Raw genomic sequence first — 11,845 nt, forward strand, 5'->3', positions numbered from 1 at the left:
GTTAGGACTTGTCTGGTCTGAGTGTAACGTTTATACTGCCTACTAATGTTACATCTCATTACCAAAGACAGGCTGCCTGACCGTTTGCATGCTTCTGGGATGTCCTAGCTTCTAAATGGCCTTCTTACAGTGAATTCTGGGAGTTTCTGAGGGGTTCTTCTGTGTTCCATGGTCCAGCTAGTTTACGATAATCATATTACTATGAACCACTGATTTCTTCTTTTTTTAAAAGAAAGGATTTTATTTATTTATTTTATGTATATGAGTACACTGTAGCTGTCTTCAGACACACCAGAGGAGGCCATCGGATCTCATTACAGATGACTGTGAGCCACCATGTGGTTGCTGGGAATTGAATTCAGGACCTCTGGAAGAACAGTCAGTGCTCTTAACCTCTGAGCCATCTCTCTAACCTCACTGATTTCTTCTTAAAGGTTCTATCAGTACTTTATGTACTTGCTTCCTGGTGGGCTGCATGGTCTCTCCTTTCAATATCCTATTACAGAAGAAGAAGAAGGAGGAGGAAGAGGAGGAGGAGGAAGGAGGAAGAAGATGAGGAGGAGGGAGAGGAAGAAGGAGGAGGAGGAGGAAAAGAAGGAGGAGGAGGAGGAGGAGGAGGAGGAGGAGGAGAAGAAGAAGAAGAAGAAAAAGAAGAAGAAGAAGAAGAAGAAGAAGAAGAAGAAGAAGAAGAAGAAGAAGAAGAAGAAGAAATCAATTTTTCTTAAAGACAAGCTATAATGTATGACTCTTAAAAGGGGGCAGCTTAAATCCAGATTATGACTGGGATATGACCACAAACATTAATGAAGTAGCTAGTGTTCAAGAAGGGAGGGAGGGAGTGGGAAAGAGAGAGAGAGGAGAGGGAGAGATGAGTAGGGAAAGAGGAGGGAAGAAGAGGGGGGGGTCTCTCTTCTTACTCAGGACCATCTATCTCCAGTCACTCTTGCTCCCTACGTATATTCGGTCACCCAGGTAATAATTTTAAACAAGTTTTATCCATTAGCGATTAGCATGGGTGCTGGGTTTATGTCCCATCCCTCAGCTGTCTCCTTGCTGGCCGCTCTTCTGTAAGTTCTCTGTGCACAGCACTCCCCAGCAGTGGTGCCTCAGTCCAATGATCCTGTGGGCGAAGAACAAAGGGTAAAGAACTCATCAGAACAACTATTTTTATGTTAGTGAACTTCAAAGCACACTGCGATCAGTATAACTATACAATTAATAACACGGAGCATGTACACTTGAAAAAGGAAAGCCCAGGCTTTTTTTAGTCCCAGTAACATAGCTTTTTAAATTTCTTTCTTTTCCCCAAGGATTCACTACGAACAGTGTTCCATGAGACCTGGACTCCTTGGGGTCTCAAGCTCTTCTCTCTCTCTCTCTCTCTCTCTCTCTCTCCTCTCTTCAGGTTTTTCTTTTATAGTACCCATGTTTACAAGCCCCGCCCTTGTCTTTTGTGTCCCAAATTCTTTCTGTAAGCCCGCCCTGTGAGGTTTGATAAAGAGCTGCTTCTTTTCTAGAAATAATACCCTCTTCAGAGAGAACGACGGCTCACCCCACAGTGTATCGCGTACTAACTTCTTTCACACTGTACCTCTTAGTTATTATTCTCGTTTATTTTTTATTTTTTTTAATTCTCCATTAGATTATGGAGTCCCGAGCCATCCAACTCTATCCCCTATCAAGTGTTTTAGGGCAGAGAGCTAGGTAAGGATTTGGAATGGGGCATTGAAGGAATGAATGGTCCACTCAAACACATAGGATTTAGTCTAACTTATTTTCATGCTATCACAAACAAAGGCAGTGAAATCGTTACACAGAACTATTTAATCTGGTTCAATTGTATGAGACATAGGTTGTTTTTTTTCTTCTTTCTTTCTTCCTTCTGAGGGAAGGTTGGAAGCAAATAAGAGACGCAGTCCTGGCAGAGGTGGCCTAGCCAGAGATCACCCACACTGACCCAATGCATTCAGCACTCTGTGACTTAATGTGTAGCCCGGCTTTCTAGAGGCACAAATTTCCATCGTCGCTATGCCCGTCTCTACAGATGGGAAATAAACAGCCTATTTCCAGCCCACATAAAACACAGATGCCTCCCAAACCACAGGTTTGCCCTGGACACTTGCGACAGTCATACCAGCTGTCTGGGTCATTACTTTCCACAGATCTACCCACAGGCAGGGTGACTTAATTATTTCGGGATGGGGAGGGGATGGAACCTGAGAAAGCAAGTAAACACCGGGAGCATTTCCAATGTAATCCTGGAAAATGCGAACATCTAAGAGTTAGTGAGCACAAGAAGTCACAGAGACCGAGTCGACATGCTAACTGCATCTGCTGTCATCCATGGGGCACCTACAGCGCCACCTCGGATTGGCCACAGCTGCATGGAACACGTGTGAGATCAATTTCTGTAAAGTGTGTCACTTTAAAAAGAGTTCAGGAGACACAGAGAGCAAAGATAGAAGAAGCCTCCCAAGGTTTTCTAAAAATAAGAACAAAGCCAGCTTTCAGACAACAAAGGCTAGACCAGCACTAATGTCCTCTGTCTATATTTGGAATGGCAGGACCAAGTCAGGGGACACAGCCACCAGGAAGCAAGAAGAGATGGCTGCACATGTCTAGAAAATTAAGTGACTAATGGGCCACTGTGTGTGAAGCCAGCCTGAGGATCTTTTTTTCATCCATTTTTCTTGCTTGTTTTTCCTCATAAACGTATTCCTGCCTTCTGCTTTAAGCAATGCCTGTTCTCCAGGATCTTGACTAAGGTAACAGAAGAAAGCCGATCATCCGCACCGAGCTACTGTTGTTTAAGCATGGCCCTCGGAAATTCCAGATTAAGCATTAGTGGAAAAATAAGATGGTCTTGAGAAGTGGTGAGTTTTCAAGGTGTTTGGGTAACAGAGGTTCTTCCTGTGGGTGGAGAAGAGACTCTTATAAAGATACCTTAGTTGTCCTGGTACCTTCCACTCGAGGGGACTCCCCGTTCCTCGGTCAAGAGAGCAAGCAACAAGGGCCCTTTCTCTTCAGCATTGCATGGCTGTACCATGATACCTAAGATAACCAGCTTAAAGGAATTCAACTTTGTCTTGGATCATGGCTACAGGAGCTTTGCTCCTTGGGTTTGGTCCCCTTGCTTGGGCCTGTGGTGAGATGATCAGCATGGCAGAGAGCCCACGACAGATCAAACACCTTATTTCATAGCAGCCAGAGAGTAAGAGAAAGGGTCTAGATGCCAATAACCCTATAGTTGCACACTCCCAGTGACTCACCTTCCTTCTACCTATCTCTACCACCTCCAGGTTCCACTGCCCCCGAAAAATGCCATCAGCTTATTGGGGCCAATCCTCCAACACAAGAGTTTTAGGTGACATTTAAGAGCTGAATAAGCACTGTTTTGGAAAGCAGGAAACCAACAATGATCAGGAAATTATACCTGCTGGTCTCCTGGTCTTGCTCTTTCCAGTCACTGTGGAAAAATTCAATCTGTTTGGTTTTGTTTGTTTTACAAAGGACCATGAAGGGAGTCTCTTTGCAGACTCAGTTATGTCCGGTGATGTTTTGCTGAAGCAGGCATAGGTCAGAGGATGTTTGGCTGAAGTGGACATTGAAAGGATGCAAGATGTTTAGGAAGAATATAAGCATAGCCCCATAGACAGGGTGACCAGGCTCTTGCATTGGTTCACCTTGCACACGTTGTTGATCTTCACTTGTCGTGACTTCATAGAGAGTAACTTGCCAGAGAATTTCTTGATATTCCGGCTGCTTGTTGTTCCATTTCTGCAGATGCATGCCGATTCGGTGGAAACCATTTTGGTGGTTTCTTCTGGATCGAGCCGCAGTTACTGATTCAAGTTTGGTGTTTGCCAGTTAGACTGGAATGCTGCTACTGATTTGTGTTTGGTGTTTTGGACTGGACTGCTGATATCCTGACAACAAAGACTGGGATCTCCCCAAAGAACTACTTCTAAACAGGTCCATTTCTTTTTTTTTTTTTTTTTTTATTTTACTTATGAGTACACTGTAGCTGTCTTCAGACACACCAGAAGAGGGCATCGAATCTCATTACGGATGGTTGTGAGCCACCATGTGGTTGCTGGGATTTGAACTCAGGACCTCTGGAAGAGCAGTCAGTGCTCTTAACCGCTGAGCCATCTCTCCAGCCCGGTCCATTTCTTATTAACCTTTCTTTTCCCCTACCTCAGGCAGGTGGGCTAGAAGGGAGGTCGGAGCGTTATAGAACCCCAATTAAAGTAGGTTTTGTAAAATCCAAGCCTACATGACCCAGATTGGGAAGCCCAACTCTGTTACTATAACCACATTATACCTTTTGATCCAATCAAAACCATTGCCTCAGTTATAAATGTTGTTCATGGATATTCACACATATATAAATACTTAAGCATCTTCCTCTCCCAAACAACTCAGTAACTCTGTTCAATACGCAGCCGAGGGAGGTAGTGAGAGTTACAGGTTTTTCACTAATAAAGTTTATTTAAGGTATTAAAAATAAATCTAGAAGACTTAGGCCATAACGTTATTTCCCTGGTATGGTCTAAGGAGTGTATACTACAAAGATAATCAGATTGGGCTTCTCCTCTCTGTCCTTTGTTCCAGAAGGCTCACGCCATGACTTGCCATTCAGCTTCTCTGCTTGTGGCTTCATTTAGTTAGTATAAGGAACCGTGAGGAGATGAGAAGGTAGGAGAGGAAAGCCATCCGGGCATGTCTTCCTGCTGGACAATGTTTCTGGCAGTGGTTACAATGACTCTATCTTCTCCTACCTCCCCAGTTCCTCTCCTACCCTGTCCAGGCCTGGGGTTAGGAAAGAAACTTCATGGTTGGTCACTAGCGGGTGTCTCACTGTGCCTTGTTGATGCCCTTCCATCTCCTCCCACCTAGGCAACAGTTGCTTCGGGAAGTTATTTCAGTTAAACCTTCTGCAGCATGCGTTTTGATTGATCTGGCATGCTGAAGAGTTTTATTTCTGTCCCGAGTATATCAGGAAACCACTGAAATATTTTAAACTCAAATTTCAAAGTTCTAACTCTGGCTATGGTCTAAGGAACGGCCTACTAAAGAGAGAGAGACAGAGAGGAGTAGATGTTGATAGATCATTGTGGGTTTTTAAAATAGCGGTTCAGGAGAGACATCGTGATGACTAGGTACAGGTGATGATGGAGATACAGGCGATGATGGAGGATTCAAGATCTGTCTGCCTGTAAAATCAATAGAACCTGATGATGGATCCAACTCAGAGAGAAGAGAAAAATGAGAGACTTTCGGTCGTGTGCTATGATGAATCCAGCATTGGGGAACTACTTCTCTAAGCCTTCATCTCATGATTTTGATTCATGACATACGGATGGTGAGTTGTCTTTAAACATAGCTAAGTAGGCAAATAAATCCACAAGTCTGATAACTGAGAGGAGAAGTCTGGACTGAGGTTATAAATCTGAAAGCTGCCTGCAGACGGGTGCTAATTAACCCTGTGAGTTATGATACCTTGGGATAAGAAATGTTTTCAATGCTCCAGATAGAAATATGAGGACTTTTTAGGGATTCCCCAAAATGAAGGAAAATGATCAAATACAGAAGATGTCATTTTGTACATTACTGCCCATATCGCATATTAACATCTTAATATGAACATTAAAAATACAAAATAATGAAAGGACCATGTTGTACCAGGTATATACCATCTTCATTAGCCAAGCCGCGTAAGAAAGGTTGCATGTCTCATGGAGCATGCATGCTAAGTAAACAACATGACAGATGATAGTCTCAGAAAAAAAATTTTTTTTTTGTTTTTTATCCTGAAGTGTAGGGGCTTCATACTGTACCAAGTTAAGTGGCGTTGTCATAGAAACCACAGAGGGTTACTGTCATCTTTCTGTGCTAGTCTATGCGCTGGTGATACAGCCTATATTCTTATCTATCTTGTCCACATACTATCCAAGAACAGCTCTTTCATTCAGTCTCTCTTCAGCAACCGTAGTGCCCCGCCCCAAGATCCTTAGTCCTGTGTCCTCTAAGAACATTTATCAGACGTGGCCACAATATTGCCCTTTAATCTTTACCCATCCTATGATTCATTCTGGGCACACTGAACAAAAGTACCTACTTTTTTAAAAGCAACCAAACCAATTATCTTTTGGCAGAATACAAAGCATTGTTTTAGCTACGAATGTCTTACGGGCGCACCCATATGCATCCGTGTCACTGAACATCTAAAACAAAGCTTCTGTTTGCCATTTGCAACCCACTGTGAATCTATTTTTAACTCCTTCATTTGTTAAGATGCTAAGAGTGAGACACAAGCTTGATTTCTTAATCTATTCTTGGGTCACAAACACATTCTCCAAGGCCCCACCCCTCCGCTAATTTTAAAGTTAACTGCCTTGGTATCAGTGTTCTGTTAGGCATTCACAGTGACCTGAGTATTGTTGTTGACTTTTGTTTATTTTCAGTCTGGAGACACCAGATGGAAGAAGGAGTGGGGATGGCTGGTGGTATTCATGGCTAGGCAAGTTGGTGTGCAACGATGTGTGTATGTCAGATGTGTGTGCTCTTGGTATGATCCTACAGTAGCCCGAGGCAGTTGTTACATCATTGGCATTGAGGAGGTTGGCACCTTTAGTCAATTGTGTCTGATATTCATTTTTAGGAAGACAGTTTGGTTAGGCTTCCTTGCAGAGAGGATGCGTGTTTCCAGTGAATCACCACAATATTTTCAACTTAAGCACACAGCATCATGAAGATGACCTTTTTCTTTTCTTTCTCTTCTTTTTTTATCAATCATTTTATTTGTTTGCATTTCAGATGATATCTCCCTTCCTGGTTACCCCTCCACAACCCACCATCCCATCCCTCTTGTCACTCCCTTTCCCTTTGCCTCTATGCTCCTCCACCCACTCACCCACTCCTGCCTCACCGCTCTAGCATTCTGCTATGCTGGGGCATCAAGCCTCCACAGGACCAAGAGCCTCTCCTCCCATTGATGTCAGATAAGGCCATCCTCTGCTACATATACAGCTGGAGCCATGGGTCTCTCCATGTGTACTCTTTGGCTGGTGGTTTAGTCTCTGGGAGCTCTAGGAGGTCCAGTTAGTTGACATTGTTCTTCCTGTGAGGTTGTCATTCCCCTCAGCTCCTTCAGTCCTTCCTCTAGCTCTTCCATTGTGTTCCCTGGGCTCTATCTGATGGTTGTCTGTAAGTATCTGCCGCTGTATCAGGATGGCCATTTTCTGGTCAGCTGCTGAGAACTTCACACTAAACATAAATGTGCATCTTCTTTACTGATAGATCCAAGTTTCACTCTGGTCCTCGCTTTCCTTCTCCCCTCTCCATGTGCTACTTTCTATTCCTTGAGGCTTTGGGAGCTGACTCAGATCTACTTTTCTGAACCGTCACAGGAGTCAGGAGAACAAATCATATTCACACAGACAGGATGCACTGCACTAAGATACACTGGTATGATGTCAGTCGTTCGATTGCCTAGGTCCTATTCCCAGCTCTCATCCATGACGGTATGACTATCAGACAAAGCATGTAAAGTATTACTGTTCTTCACATACAGTCAGTGCTCAGTTGTCAATGTTAGCTATTGTTGTAATAACTACTGGTTTCAACTTGTTGGTTTCTGCATGTTTGCATGTACATAGGCACGGAATCCAAAGAAACATTAAAAGTTCTTTATTTACCCAAAGCTTGTGATGTCATAGTTCCATGACAGCCTAGTGTCTTAGGAGGAGTCACATACAGCTTTTGCTAGGTGTGTGGCTGTAATTGTTCGGACATTGATGGAACACTGACGGCAGGTTTCAAGGGTTTATGTTAGAATTCTAGAAGCTGAAGTCCAGGATCCACGAGCCAGCAGTGGATCCAGTACACTTTCTCTTGGCTTATCGATAGCTACCTTCCTTCGGTATCTTCATGTGGATTTTTTCCTCTATATGGGAAGAGAATGAGACAGATCTGATCTATCTTTCTCTTATCATGAGGGTGATGATTCTCCTGGACAAGGGCCAAGCCTTCTGACCTTATTTAAACTTAGCTACTTTCTTTTATGAGTGATCCATTTTAAATTGTGTTTGTACACACGCGCGCACATGCATGTGAGTATGCAAGGGCTTCTGTAGGCCAGAAGAAAGCCTTGGAGATGGAGTAACAGTCAGTCATGAGCCAGTCAATGTGGATGCTAGGAATTGAACTCCAAGGGCAGTACCTATCTGAACTGCTGGGCCACTCCTCCAGCCCCTGAGTTACCTCCTTAAAAGTCTTTTTCCAGATACAGCTACATTGAGAGCTATAGCCCCAACCCACAGGTTTGTGGGAAACACAGATGTTGTCAAGGGTAGAAAGAAAAACCATAACAAGACAAAAAAAAAAAAAAAAAAAAACAACCAAGCACCCAGACAACTGGAGAAAACATTTCCAGACTTGAGGATGGAAGAGAAAGGGTTATTGTCACTAACTAAAGTGTTAATTGCACTGAAGACCAGAACTGTTGAGAAAGGCCGAGATACTCACACTGTTGCAAAAGCAATTCTGAAAACACTCGGACTGTCTCGGATTTGAGAGGTGCAGTTTCAGATCTGTGAGCTCAGGCAGAACATTTCATGAGAAGAGGCATTTTCCCATGACTTATATAACTGTGTCTGCACAGGCCAGAAATGCCACGGGAACTATTTCTTTAAAAGGCACTGCTTGGCTTAGGCAAGCCGTGTTTAGCATAGCCTTCATCAGGCCTACCTTGTCTTTTTCTCTTGATCATTCATCATTAGTAAGGGCAGATTTTCATGTTGCATTTGTAAAAGATCTCTAGATAATACCCTTTAGATGAAATTATAACAGGGTTCTGAGATGGCAGTCTGCCAGAGTCCTACAAAAGGGGAGGTTGTGTGTGTGTGTGTGTGTGTGTATGTGTGTGTGTGTGTGTATAAGTGACAGGTCTTAAAACCCAATCATGTTTATTATAAGAAAAATAAATTAAACCAATCACCTTCCCTAAGATGCTTCCAAACAAAAGGAATGTGAAATGAGCTCAAAATATCCTATGTTCAAATCCCCGTTTTAAAATGAAATCAGGATGAAGTGACACTAAAGATAGGATAAATGGCCAAACCTTCATTTATAAAAATATCACATAATGGTCTGCTTAGTGTGGATCCTGTCTGTCTATCTGTCTATCTATCTATCTATCTATCTATCTATCTACCTACCTATCTGTCACTCAATAACTAAAGTGATTTCTTACTTTGCCAATTTAAAAAAAATAGAAATAAACAGACTAGAAAAAAGAAAAAATAATCAAAAAGAGAGAATAAACAGGGAGTGGAGGAGAGTGAAGATGGATGGAAAGACGAGAAAGGGAGTAAGCATAGAGGTGGAGGGGTGGCGAGTCCTGGGCCAGCGGAAGGAGAAGGCGGTGCGGCTCCCAGAGAATGAAGGGTTCAGCAAATACCGTTAACAAGCAGGTCGATGTGAGTTCTAGAGCCAGTCGTGGTCCTCAGCCTTATGGTTGGGTGGGTATGTGTGTGTGGGGGGGGGGTTTCCAAAAGTCTTAGATTTTAGTTTTTCCTTTGCAAATTTAGATGCTATTTCCCAATAGTGATTTAAGAGTTTTATTGTTGTTGTTTTTCATTCATTTGCCATTTTTTCCCCTTACAACAAATATTTTAACCAATTAGAAGGCAATAGATGCTCACGGTGGAACCGGATGAAGGCAATGGGTGTCCACTGCAGAACCGGATGCATGGAACCCGATGTGACATGGAGTCAGACTCCGGTGTCCTTGACAGAGCCCACTCAGTAAGCTTACATTCAGATGACTGTATTTGCCCACATGACACTCTCTCGGCCTTTCAAGAACTGAGTGAGCCTACAGGAAGCTGAATTTTACTTCTAAGAAAAAGCAAGGCTATGCTGCAGCCTCCAGTGCACGAAGACGTTACACTCGTATCTGAATTCTGGATGTTTGTCAGTGCCACGCATGTGTGCACAGCCTCTGCTCTCCTCGGTCTGAAAAGTCAAACTTCTATGCAGAAGAGCCTGCCTGTGAGTTCTGTAACCCAAACCTCACTTCAGGATCCAAACCATTTGATCAACTGGCAGCCAACAACTCAGAGAAAAATGAGCTAAATTTAGAATGTCCAAGTAAGCACTGAAGTTCGCTCCCTGGTATTTGGGTCCAAAGCGCTATTCTGGACACTGCACCTTTAAACAAAGAAATGTAGCTAACTAACCAGCAGCCCTGGGAAAGAGGGGCTCGGTTTTGGAAAGGAGCTCAGCTCTCAGCTTCTCACAGTCAGGCAGCCGCCACTCTCTGGCAACCGGCAAGAGCAGGTTTGGTCCATCAACACGCATGCCTGGAAGACTTCAGGACTCCGTGCTTGGCAAATCTTACACGCAGACTGTTGGAAATGATCTACTCTGGCTGCTTTTATTTTGTTTTTTTTTAAAACCACACCAGATAAAAACCCTGTTCTCCAGCAAATTATCCCTAACACGAGGTGTTTAAACACGAGTTTAAAAAGTGGTTATGTAAAAATCGACTTCGAGGGCCATCAAAACCAAAGCAAACATTTGATATATTCAAGCAATCATGTCTGTGTCTTTTCTTGTGCCCCACACCCCCAGAGCAAACAACTTCAAGTATTTGTGCCCTGGAGCCCTGACTTGGAGCAGTCGCTAAGGAGGAGAGAGCATCTACAGGCAAATTGCAATTACTGCAGAAAGCCTCCCAGAAGAGCTTTGCTCTCTGAGATAAGGCTGCATGCGCAGCCCAGAGCTCACATCAAGGGACGTTGCTTTAGGCTGGAATTAGATTGATTGTCTTAATGCAGGAAGTGACCCTGCTTTACATCTCCAGATGATCATAAATGTTGATTATCAGTGATCTGAGATGATTAATTGAAAAACTAGTTAAAAAAACAACAGGATTTTTGCCCATATTAATGCAGCTTGGTAGATTATATCTTTCAAAATATAGAGCCAGAGGTAACAGTAACAGGTGGAACAATTAAGGGTGAAAATATCTGAAGCTCTTTAGAGATTACTCTAAGAAAGGAATGGGGGAGAAATGAAGCTTACAGGTGATGCAGTTCAAAAACCACAGAAGCTCAACCCTGGGAGAGTGAGGGTAAACTTGTGCGAGTTCACTAAGTAAGGTGTTGCATATGTGACTTTATGGAGATGGAAAAGAAGGCTCATAATTTATTAGTAGCTATAAAATAGTAAGTTACAAAGCAATTGATGGACAAGTTTAATCACTAAAGTCCCCTTTTCAATTTCGGGATTATTGTATTTGATAGGTCTCATTGGATTAGTGGTGATTTCTCCTGAGTTGCTTTTGTCATACAGGAAAAAAAAATAGGTGGGTCTGTGAGGTAAAAATAAATGAAATGAAATGAAATGAATGAATGAATGGATGGATGAATGAATGAATGTCAGGCAGTGGTGGTGCATGTCTTTAATCCCATCATTCAGAGTCAGAGTCCAGAGGCAGAGAGAGAGGCAAAGAGGCAGAGAGGCAGAGAGAGAGGCAGAGAGGCAGAGAGGCAGAGAGGCAGAGAGGCAGAGAGGCAGAGGCGCTGAGAGAGGGGGGCAGAGAGAGAGAGAGAGAGGCAGAGAGAGGCCGAGGGAGGGCGAGGGAGGCAGAGAGAGGGAGGCAGGCAGACAGAGAGAGAGAAAGAGAGAGAGAGAGAGAGAGAGAGAGAGAGAGAGAGGCAGAAAGAGTGAGAGGCAGAGAGAGAGAGAGGCAGAGAGAGACAGAGGGAGGCCAAGGGAGGCAGAGAGAGGGAGGCAGGAGGCAGGAGGCAGGAGGCAGGAGGCAGGAGGCAGGAGG

Source organism: Grammomys surdaster, unplaced genomic scaffold, assembly GCF_004785775.1.
Source record: "Grammomys surdaster isolate TR1022 unplaced genomic scaffold, NIH_TR_1.0 126271, whole genome shotgun sequence".
Taxonomy (NCBI): Eukaryota; Metazoa; Chordata; class Mammalia; order Rodentia; family Muridae; genus Grammomys; species Grammomys surdaster.